Genomic DNA, 12,603 nt, shown 5'->3' on the forward strand with positions numbered 1-12,603 from the left:
AACAGAAAACTTTCCTGAGATAGAGAAGAAAAAACCCACACAAATCCAAGATGCTCAAAAAGTCCCAAGCAAAATTAATCCCAGAAGACCAATGCCAAGGCACATTATAGTTAAATTGGCAAACACCAATGACAAAGTAAGAATCTGAAAAGCAGCCAGAGAGAGACAGAAAGTTACATATAAAGGAACCCCCATCAGACTAGCAACTGACTTCTCAACAGAAACTCATCAGGCCAGAAGGGAATGGGATGAAATATACAAAGTCATGCAAAGGAAGGGTCTGAATCCAAGAATACTGTGCCCAGCAAGGCTATCAATCAAAATTGAAGGGGAAATCAGGAGCTTCACAAACAAAAAAAATCTAAAGGAATTTATCTCCACCAAACCAGCAATGCAAGAAATGTTAAAGGGTCTACTGTAAAAATAAAGAAATAGAAAATGAAGAAGGAACACAGGGGTATAGAATAAAAATGGCATCAAATGAGTACCTATCAATAATATCTTTAAATGTAAATGGATAAAATGCTCCAATCAAAAGACATAGGGTAACAGATTGGATAAGAAAACAAAGACCCATATATCTGTTGTCTACAAGAAACCCACTTCAGAAAAAAAGACGCACACAGACTGAGGGTGAAGGGATGGAAAAAGGTTTTCCAGGCGAATGGAAATGAAAAAAAAAGCTGGGGAAGCAATACTTATATCTGACAAATTAGATCTCAGAGTGAAGGACATAACAAGAGATAATGAAGGCCACTTCATAATACTAAAGGGAGCAATCCAACAAAAAGAAATAACCCTGGTCAATATATATGCACCCAATATGGGAGCACCCAAATACATAAAAAAAAACTGCTGGAGGACATTAAGGGAGAGATTAATAGCAATACAATCATAGTAGGAGATTTTAATACTCCACTGTCACCCTTGGACAAATCATCTAAACAAAAAATCAGCAAAGAAATTTCAATCCTAAATGACTCACTAGACCAGATGGAATTAATCAACATCTTCAGAACATTCCACCCCAAAGCCACTGAATATACATTCTTATCAAGTGCACATGGGACATTCTCAAATATAGACCACATTTTGGGACACAGGCAAAGTCTCTTCAAGTTCAAGAAGATAGAAATCATATCAAGCATCTTCTCAGATCAAAGTGGCATAAAACTGGAAATTAACTACAATAAAAATAATCCAAAGAAATCAAACACATGGAGACTAAACAGCATGTTATTAAACAAAGACTGGGTTACCAGAAAAATCAAGGAAGAAATTAAAAACATCCTGGAAACAAATGATAATGAAAACACAACAATCCAAAATCTATGGGACACAGCAAAAGCAGTTTTGAGAGGGAAGTTCATATCCTTACAAGCCTATTGCAAAAAACTAGAAAAAAGTGTAACAAATGATCTAACTCTACAACTCAAAGAGTTAGAAAAAGAGCAACAAGAAAAGCCCAGTGTAACGGAAGGAAGGAAATAACAAAAATCAGAGCAGAGATAAACAACATAGAGACCAAAGAAACAATACATAAGATCAACAAAACCAAGAGCTGGTTCTTTGAAAGGATAAACAAGATAGATGAACCTCTAGCCAGGCTAACCAAGAAACAAAGAGAGGACTGAAATAAACAAAATCAGAAACGAAAGAGGTGAAATGACAACAGACCCCACCAAAATACAAAGGATTGTTACAAAATACTACGAACAACTCTATTCCAACAAACTGAACAACCTGGAGGAAATGGACATATTCCTAGAAAAATACAAACTTCTAAAACTCAATCAGGAAGAATCTAAAAATCTCAAGAGACCAGTGACTTGGGAAGAAATTGAAACAGTCATCAAAAAGCTTCCAGCAAACAAAATCCCAGGGCCAGACGGCTTCACAGGAGAGTTTTACAAAACATTCAAGGAAGAACTAAAACCTATCCTCCTCAGACTATTCCAAACATTTCAAGAGGAAGGAACACTTCCAAACTCCTTCTATGAAGCCAGCATCACCCTAATACCAAAACCAGATAAAGACAACTCAATGAAAGAGAATTACAGGCCAATATCCCTCATGAACATAGATGCCAAAATCCTCAACAAAATTCTAGCAAATCAGCTCCAGAAGAACATCCCAAAGATCATACACCATGACCAAGTAGGATTTATTTCAGGAATGCAAAGATGGTACAATATCTGCAAATCAATAAACATGATACATCACATAAACAAAATGAAAGATAAGAATCATATAGTCCTATCAATTGATGCAGAAAAAGCATTTGATAAAATCCAACATCCTTTCTGATAAAAACTCTCAACAAGGTGGGAGTACAAGGATCATATCTCAACATAATAAAAGCTATATATGATAAACCCACAGCCAGCATCATACTCAATGGACATAAACTAAAACCATTCCCTCTAAGAACAGGAACAAAACAGGGATGTCCATTATCACCACTCCTGTTTGACATAGTACTGGAAGTACTAGCCATTGCAATTAGACAAGAAGAGGAAATAAAAGGCATCCAAATTGGAAAAGAAGAAGTAGTTATCCTTATTTGCAGACGACATTATATTGTACATAAAAAACCCAAAAGACTCCATTAAAAAACTAATTGACTTAATAAATGAATTTGGCAATGTAGCAGGATACAAAATTAATGCCAAGAAATCCATGGCATTTCTATACACCAACAGTGAAATTACAGAAACAGAGACTAAAAAAGCAATTCCATTTACCATCGCACCAAAAAAATTAAGATACCTAGGAATAAATTTAACTAAGGAAGTAAAGGACCTATTTGCGGAAAACTACATAACACTGAAAAAAGAGATAGAGAAAGATGTAAATAGATAGAAGAACATACCATGTTCATGGATTGGTAGAATCAACATCATCAAAATGTCCATACTTCCTAAAGCAATTTATAGGTTCAATGCACTCCCCATTAAAATACCAATGGCATATTTCACTGACCTAGAAAGAACTCTCCAAAAGTTCATTTGGAACAACAAAAGACCCCGAATAGCCACAGCAATCCTGAGAAAGAAGAGTAAAGTAGGAGGGATCTCAATACCAGACTTCAAGCTGTATTACAAAGACACGATTCTCAAAACAGCCTGGTTCTGGCACAAGAACAGAAATATAAATCAATGGAATCGACTTGAGAACCCAGATATCAACCCAAGTCACTATGCTCAATTAATATTTGACAAAGGAGGCAAGAATATACAAATGGAGTCAAGACAGTCTCTTCAATAAATGGTGTTGGGAAAATTGGACAGACACATGCAAAAGAATGAAACTAGATCACCAACTTACACCATACACAAAAATAAACTCAAAATGGATACAGGACTTAAACATCAGACGGGAAACCATAAAAATACTAGAAGCATCCACAGGCAACAAAATCTCAGACATATACCAAAAGAACTTCTTCACTGATTCTGCCTCTAGGGCAATGGAAGCTAAGGAGAAAATAAACAAATGGGACTACATCAAAATAAAAAGCTTTTTTACAGCAAAAGAAACCATCAACAAAACAACAAGAAAGCCCACTGTGTGGGAGAACATATTTGCAAATGTTACCACTGATAAAGGTTTAATCTCCAACATTTACAGACAGCTTATATTACAATACAACTAAATAAAAGGAAGATGAATGATCCAATTAAAAAATGGGCAATGGACCTAAATAGAATATTCTCCAAAGAAGACAGAAGGAAGGCCAAAAGGCACATGAAAACATGCTCAAAGTCACTAATTATCCGAGAGATGCAAATCAAAACAACAATGCAGTACCATCTCACACCTGTCAGAATGGCCAACATCAACAAATCAACAAACGACAAGTGTTGGCGAGGTTGCGGAGAAAAAGGAACCCTCGTGCACTGCTGGTGGGAATGCAGACTGGTGGAGAACAGTGTGGAATTTCCTCAAAAAACTGAAAATGAAACTCCCCTTTGACCCAGTAATCCCACTCCTAGGAATATATCCCAAGAAACTAGAAACACCAATCAGAAAGGATATATGCACCCCTATGTTCATAGCAGCACAATCTATAATAGCTAGAATCTGGAAACAGCTTAGATGCCCGTCAGCAGATGATTGGATCAAAAAATGGTGGTACATCTACACAATGGAATACTATGCTGCCATAAAAAGAAAGGAATTCTCATCATTTGCAGCAACCTGGATGGAATTGGAGAACATCATGCTGAGTGAAATAAGCCAGTCAATGAAAGAGAAACACCATAAGACCTCACTCATTTATGGATAATAAAGAACATTATAGGCTGGTGAACCAAAAGATAGATATAGATACAGTAAAACAACAAGCAGACTGTGGAATTACAGGGGGAGGGGAGGGAGATCTGGGGGAGATAATAGATCAACCGAAGGACTTGTATGCATGCATATAAATACAACCAATGGACACAAAACTCTGGGGAGAGAGGGTATATATGGGGGGGGGGGGCGCAATGTTAAAATATGTACACAGATAATAATTTAATTTAAAAAATGTAAAAGAAAAAAAGTCAATTTAAATGCAGAATATACAATAATCACATAGGGTGAGGTTTTTAAAAAATTTATCAACTACCCAAAAGTTTTTAAATGACCTTTACATCAGTAACATCACTTTAGTTAAAGTTTTGGGGGAATTTTAAAAAGAAATTTCTCATCCCTTATCTTTTTTTTCTCAACAAAGATTTAAAAAAAAAAAATTAAAGTTCTAAAGTCTTATTTTTTTAAAAGGAAAACAATTACATGTATCTTAATTTTAACAGGAAATGGCAGTTTATTCCACAAACTCAAGATAAATTTTGGGACTTTTTCCCAGGGAATCAATGTTATAATTGCTGTAATTTATTAAGATCTCTCTGGCAAACCTCCCTGTTGTAAACTATATTTATTTTGAACTTTACATATTGGAAAAGTAAATTATTATGTTGCCTTATTGTGAATGTCTGGCTTCCTTATTAAGGCAATCTCCAGTTGGGTTTTTTATTGGGAATCCCCTTAGTGTTTAGAGCTACTCTGCTTTCTTTTTTCAATTCACTTAGATAATAGCCTAGGTTCCAAGGACTCTAGGCTATGAAGTGAGTAAAAAAATCCATGAAACAAGCTGATATTTTTTTTACCAGAAACTGGAACTGGCCTTCGGCATTTCTGCCTAGAGCAGGCTGGTTGTGTGTGGGTTCTTGACTTTGTGCAAGAAAAATTTCACATCATGAGTCCAAGTGACCATGAGGGAACATTTATTAAAGCTGGGGACAGTAAAACAAGAAGGGCTAAAGCAACAGGAGAGCCTAGGCTGGGGTGCCTTAGCCTCTGGGAAGTCAGAGAAAAGGGGTCCTTGAAAACAGGTTCAGAGGAGCTGCTACTGTCCATTGCTCTCCTGGTTGCAAGCTGCCTGGAGCCCTTTAGCATTTAGGAGATGCATGCCTGTTGGGGGGGAGGGGTGGGGAAAGAGAATGGCTGGGCTGCTCCCCAGAGGGAGAGTGACCATTGGGTCTTTGTCTTGAAGCTTTATCTCTCTTTTGCAAGGCAGAATCTTAGGGGAGGAATCAGGGAAGAGTTTCAGCAGAATATTAATCAGTTTTCTAGGTGTGCTTCTTTAGGGTTGTGGTCTCCACTGATTGGTCAGTGTTAGGGCAGGGGCTGATCAGTCACTGCAGCTGGTCCTGGTGTTGCCCACTTGGTTTTGCTGCTTCGCTGGGTCTGGAACTGAAATACAACTGAGGCCTGGATGATATCTCCAAGGAGGTGACCTTCTGTGTCTGCTGAAAACTGCTCTGTCAGTTTGTTCGGCTATCTGTCCCAGTTTCCCTATTCCACTTGTCCTGTCTCAATATGAGTGGTCCATGGCAACTGGGTCACAGAATGTTAGAATCAGGCAACTTCTTTTTCTCCACTTATTTTCTTCAAGTTACAATCATCTCTACATATTTTTCAGATATGATGTAATGGTCTTTAGAAATGACTCAATCTAAGGATAATTCACATCTTTTTCCCTCACTGCTTTTCTGTTCCATTTTCATGAGTCATTGCATCCCTACAGCAGAATTGTGGCAGGAACACATTGTGATACAAGTATTTTTCTTTTTCCCAATTAACACTATATTGGTGTTTATGCACATTTGTGTGCGCACACACACACATCTGTGTGTGAATGGGAGGGAAAGGAAACCCTCCTGATGTATTAGTTAGCCTGTGCTCTAAAACATAAACACCAACATTTAGTGGCTTAACACAGCCATTGATGGTGCTTTGGGCAAGGCTCAGCTGGGCAGTTCTGCTGTTCTCAGCTGGACTTATTTATGGGTCTTCAGTCACTGCAGTTAGCTTGGTGGCTCTGCTGTTAGGCTGCTAGCTGGTGTGATGGGACAATTGGGCCAAGGTCTCATCATCCATCATCCCACAAGCTGGCTCAGGCTTGTCAGTACAGTGGTTCACGACTCTGAGAGCAACAGAGGGTAAGTCCCAGTGCACAACTGATTTTCAAGCCTTTGCTTATATAATTTGATATTAATTCATTGACCAAAGCAAGTCACATGGCCAAGCCCAAACCAGTGTAAGAAAGTTTAAATATTTCTTCCAAGAGATATATGGAGGCATGAGCAAATCAGAGTCATTACTGGCAGTCAATCCAGCACTCAGTTCCATGCCCTAAAAGAGATAATAAAACAAAACTAACAGACAATATTAGAAAATATAATCACAGCATATATGACAAAGAGTTGATGTGTTTAATATCTAAAGAGATCTTATAAATCAATACAGAAAAGATGGATAATGAATATAATAAACAAGAAAACAAAAATATAGGAAAAGTTTAAAGAAAGAGTTCAATCTTACAGGTAATCAATAATATACATATTTAAAATACAATATAATTTTAAGCTTTCAAATTGATAAATATTTAAACAAATAATAATAATTCAAGGGTTACCCTCAGAGTATAAAATTGACACTTAAAAAAAAAAAAGAGAAATCCTTTTAAAAGGTCCTTCCTTTTCACCAGGCAACTTTAATTTCTGAAATGTAGCTATAATAGGCCTTATCATGGGTGTGTGAAGTAGAATATAAACATTTACTACAGTGTTGTTTATAGAAACATAAATTTCCACAATAGGGAACTGATTAAATAGATAATGTATATCCAATGGTATAATATAGTGTAACTAGTTAAAATCACATTGCAGTGGGGGAAAAAACACTGACTAACATATGGCAAATTATTCATAAGATCTTTTATGTAATAAAAACAGGCTATTAAACAATAAGCCAAATGTAGTAGCATTTTGGTAAATACCCATAGAGGAACTATATCAATAAAGACATTCACCAAATTGTTTATAGTAACTACATTTGAGAGATGGAATTGTAAGCCGTCTTTTTCTATATGTCTGTGTTTTCCAAAATTTCCACATCACAAGTGTGATTATGTATTTTTATATTACAAAACAAAACATGACATATGCAAAAGGGTAAGTACTCAAAAACAAAAGGAGTCACTGAGCCTCTACCAGGAGGGAACCAGTTACAAATTAGTAATCAGAAGAAAGGTTTCCAGGATGCTTGCACATAAAAAATGCAAAAACAGTTGCCCTGATACTGATCATAAAGGAATGATGCCCACGGAGTGCAGATGTTGGGGGTGGAGCATGGATTAAACAAATAAGTCCTGGACTTGATAGGTATAGACACTGCAGGTCCTGTTAATCATTATTAAAAGGTCAGCCCATAACAGCGGGGTTTGTGGTGCCAGCATGGCCACCACACTAATACTCACAAGTAATACCATGTCTTCATAAATGAGGTGGTACAAGTTTTGACTGTGACCCAAAAAAATCCATTCACCTGATTCTAGTAAAATCATCCAAAGAATGATAAATATGGTTGTTTCTGACCTCTACAGACCATAAGTTAACTAGCTAAACTGGCTGGCTTTTTGAAATACTGTGATCAATCAAATATGTGACCTGAAAATCTTGAGTGACGATCAATCAATCTGTGAATTCAGCACTTGAACATTCAGGACACGAGATATCAACTCTGCTTACTAAACTCATTGCAGGAATAATATTGAATTCCTTTTGAAAGCTCTAAGGATTATACTTGAAAACTTTTTAAAATATTATCAAAGTTGTTTTACATAGGAAACAGGTAAAGCATCGATGACACCAGGAAATACTGGTGTGGTAAAAGCACTTTTTATTCCCACAGCATCTGTCATCTAAGGGTCTCTAAATTTTGGTGCTCACCCCTTTCTTTGGACTGATCTTATTTAATTTTTTTTTAAAGCTTTGGCATTTTGGTAGTTTCAAAGAGGTAGCCTTTAAAAAAAAAATGAGGTATAGTTGACATTATAACATTATATTAATTTCAGGTGTACAACATAATGATTTAATATTTGTATACGTTTCAAAATGATCACCACAATCAGTCTAGTGAACTAGACTTCGGTGGCTTTCTTGAAATTGGAAGTACTGAGGAAAAGCAAATTCTCCAAATCCAATTCAATAGGTAGGGTTTAAGTTATTATTCATTTCCTCTTTTATACTTTTACAGTAGTTTCAAACTTTGATGACTACCTGATTCTACTGAGGCGCTTATAAAGAAATACAGGTGCCTACAGCCCACTCCAGACCTAATAGATCAGTTTCACAGGTGCTGTGTTCCTATTGGGGTTTAGCAAGTCATAGCACTACTGTGGATGAAAATGTACTAGTGGGTAAAGGAGTGGGAGGAGAAAGAGAGAGAGAGAGAGAGAGAGAGAGAGAGAGAGAGAGAGAGAGAGAGAGAGAGAGAGAGAGAAAATGGAAAAAACATTGAAATTTCTAATTGAAAAAGAACATAAAAACACAAACACAGGTGTCCCTGGCTGGGTGGCTCATGGCCAGTACACCAAAAGGTTTTCTGGGTTTGATTCCCAGACAGGGCACACCTCTAGGTTGGGGTTTGCTTCCCGGTAAGAGCGTGTAGGGAGACAACCAATCTATACTTCTGTCTGTCCCTCTCTTTCTCTCTCTCCTCCCTCCTTTTTCCTCTCTTTCTCTCTAATAATAATAATAACAACAACAACAACAACAACAACAACAACATTAAGTCTTAGTTGCTGTCATCTCTTACATGGACTATTCCTCTAGAAAATAGAGAGTAGAATCAGTCCAACTCAATGGGTAAAGCATTAATCAGTGTGTCAGTTCACTTCTCAAAATGTGTGACAAGGAGCAAAGGAGGGTGTCTATCAGCTGATCCTCCTAAGAAAGAAAGTAAACACTCCCAACATGCACTGAGGCACAGGGAGTGGCTCAGGTTTCTGACATCTCCCTGCCCTGCGGTGGTGAAAGGAAGTAATAATTAACTAACAGATTCTGGGGCTTGATGACCTTGTGTGAGTGTGTGAGTGTGTAAGTGGTGTGTGTGTGTGTGTGTGTGTGTGTGTGTGTGTGTGTGTGTGTGTCCCGGGAGCAGAGCCCCAGCGGTGTGCAGGTGAGCCTGCGCTCCCCTCCTCCCACACCTGGCACGGACCTCCAGGACAGGTGAGTGAGCGCTGACTTTCTGGCAATCAGAGTCTGTGACCCAGCAGGGGAATGAACTGTCGCAAGCAAGTTCAGCCGGGCAGTTAAGGTAAAAGAGGTTCCTTCTGCTCTTAGTGTAACAGGTGAAAAGGGCATTATTTTTCCTCAGATTTTTTTTTTTTTCAGAATGCTCTTTCCTGATGAGGTATGCCTGTGAGGAGAGGGGAAGGAGGGAAGAGGGGGCAGGTATGGAGGTTAGGGTGACCAATGAGCCCCTCCTCCCTTTGCTTCAGGGAAATGGCTCAGTGAGCACTGGACCTGGAATTGTGCTTACTCTCCAGCGATACTGGACTCTCGCCATGCCATCGTCCTGCCTCTGAGTGTTCTTGTGGTTTGCAATGTTGTATTGAATCAGCTAGCATGGAAGGTATTTTAACTAGAGGGTTCAAACCTGGCCCGTTTGGCTCAGGGGTAGAGTGTCAGCCTGCAGTTTCCAGCCTAAAGGCACATAGGTGAGATCGGTCAGGGTACGTAGGTGAGGGGAGTCAGCCAATTGATGTGTCTCTCACATGAATGTTTCTCTTTCTGTGTCTGTGTCTCCCCCTCTCTTCCACTCTCTCTAAAAATCAATGGAAAAGTACCCTCAGGTGAAGATTAACAAAAATTAAATAAACAAATAAAAGGTTCAGTCAGCTAAGCTTTTGTTTCCACAAAGCTACAAAAAACGTAACCCCACCCAAAAAAAATTGCAAAGGATTTCTGATATAATTCAAGACTGTACCAAAAAAAAAAAAAAAGAAAAAAAAAAAAGAAAGGAGAATCATAGCTAATTACATGGGAGTCCGTGAGTTAAGGATAACATTCTGAGGCAGGAGAGCCATTGGTTCAAGTCCTGGCTTTGCCACTTGGTATTTTATTCCACAGCAAGTGAATCAACTTATCTAAGCTTCGGTTTGTCCTCTCTAAAAGTGAGCATCCTAACAGGAGCTGCCAATAGGGCTTCAAAGGGAGCTAAACACTAAGCAAGTATTCTATACATGCTGCCTCCTATTCGCATGAAGGAATACCCTGCTCTGCCAAAGGGGCCACACCAGGAAGCAGAAGCTGAGCAGGGGAGACCAGGCATTGTGGATCCAGGACCTGTGAGCAGGTGGCAGGTGGGAAAAGTATTGTCTTTCTATGAAGCAATGACATTCCCTGGCTTCTTGCCATTTTTCAAATAGAGTAGATGGTGGCAAATTCAGACTTATTTGCTACTCAATCAGTTTTACTTTGGAAAAGTCACATGTATATCCATCTGTTATTTCTAACACTAAAGTATAATTTTAGTAGGAGAATTTCACACAGTCCCATCTTGTGGAACCCATGATCGTGTCTGAATTTAGTAAAAGAGATTGCCCCTTGAATAACTTGGAAAAAATTAGACCATAGAGTCCACCACTTTACATTGCAGTACATATTATATTGTTTGTATTGAAGTGATGTACACTTCCATTTGTGTTGGTGGCCAAAATATATAAAAGAATGGTAACTATCTTTTTGTTGGTCATTGCCTCTTAAACTTAAATTATAGGCAATTATTCAATTATTTCAATTATTTTATGAAATTTCATTTAAAGGGAACTTTTATTAATATTGCCATTAGTGTTTTTTTTATAGATTTTTTTTTAAATTTTAATTTCTGAGAGGGGGGTGGGCAGACATTGATTGATTGCCTCTGTATGTCCCCTGACTGGGAATCGAACCCAAACCAGCCACCTTTCAGTGTAAGGGACAGTGCTCCAACCAACTGAGCTACATCAGCCAGGGCAACATTGCTGTGAGTTATATTAATGTTCATAACTTTGAGGAAGGCAGACTTAGTAGCTGTGACTAGCAAAGTATTTCCATTGTTAAAATGTTATCTTTTTATTTTACTAATATAAAACACTTAAGTGATTTGTAGTCAATCCTATTCATCTTTTTGTGTGTGTGTATGTGTGTGTGTGAATGCTGATACTACCTGACTTTGTAAAATTTATTTTTTTAAGAATAGTTGTTATGCAATCTTATATTGGTCATATTAGTTTCAGATATACAATAGTGATTTGACATTTTTACACCTTACAATGTGACCCCCCAACACACTATTCTAGTAATCGTCTGTGTTTGTCACTATGTAAATTTATCACAGTAATATTAACTATATTCTCCTTCACCTTTTTCACCCATTCCCCCAACCACTTCCTTCTGGTAACTATCACTTTGATCCCTGTTTTTATGAGTCTACTTTTGTTTTGTTTTGTTTTACATTCCCCATATGTGTGAAACTATACAGTATTTATCTTCCTCTGCCTGACATTTTATTTAGCATAATACCCTCTAAATCTATTAATGTGTCATAAATGGCAAGATTCCATGCTTTTGTTTAAAAAAATGTTTTTTTATTGGTTTTAGAGAGGAAAGGAGCAGAAGAGATAGAAACATCCATGATGAGAGAAAATCATTAATTGGTTGCCTCCTACATGCCCCTTACTGGGGATTGAGCCCACAATCCAGGCATGTGCCCTGAATTGTGACCTTCTGGTTCATATGTTGATTCTCAACAACTGAGATACATCAGCCAGGCCATTCTATTCTTGTTTATTGTTGCTCAATATTCCATTGTATATACAGAAATGGGCAAAAGTGGTTTACTGTTATTTCTATGGACAAAGACATTAATGTTATGATTATTATAATAGTGAATAAACTCTCTTTCCTGTACTTACTACTGCAAATCTATTCTTTATCTATGCATCTATCAATGGGCATGATTTTTTATCCAAATTGTAGAGTTAAAATTCTCCAATGTAATTATAATTGAATATGGACTGGAGAATTGGGGATAGAATTATAAAACCAACCAAACTGAACTTGACTACATTACTGTCCTGTAGAGTCTGATTGAACTTAATGTGGTTTAATTAAAAACTTATAAAAGTAGTAAATCCATTTAGAATAAGTTTCAGTGCTGCTTTTTACTAAACATTTTTCAAAGCAGAAATATGCTTTTACACTGAGTAGATATTATTAGTGTTAGGGT

General features: G+C 37.5%; 1 protein-coding gene across 2 annotated transcripts in view; it reads left to right on the forward strand.

The window, feature by feature from the left end:
- Positions 1–9,307: 9,307 nt before the first annotated feature.
- RASSF6 (Ras association domain family member 6) overlaps positions 9,308–12,603 on the forward strand; it is a 57,050-nt gene continuing 53,754 nt past the window's right edge. The window contains exon 1 of one of the 2 annotated variants that reach the window (XM_084886028.1): positions 9,308–9,560. The gene's annotated coding sequence lies outside the window, so the exon portion shown is untranslated. Of the gene's footprint in view, positions 9,561–9,595; positions 9,649–12,603 lie in introns of those variants that run through there. The other variant, XM_084886029.1, reaches the window with a different exon arrangement.

This window comes from Pipistrellus hanaki (assembly GCF_964339955.1).
Source record: "Pipistrellus hanaki genome assembly, chromosome: 1".
NCBI classification, from domain to species: Eukaryota; Metazoa; Chordata; class Mammalia; order Chiroptera; family Vespertilionidae; genus Pipistrellus; species Pipistrellus hanaki.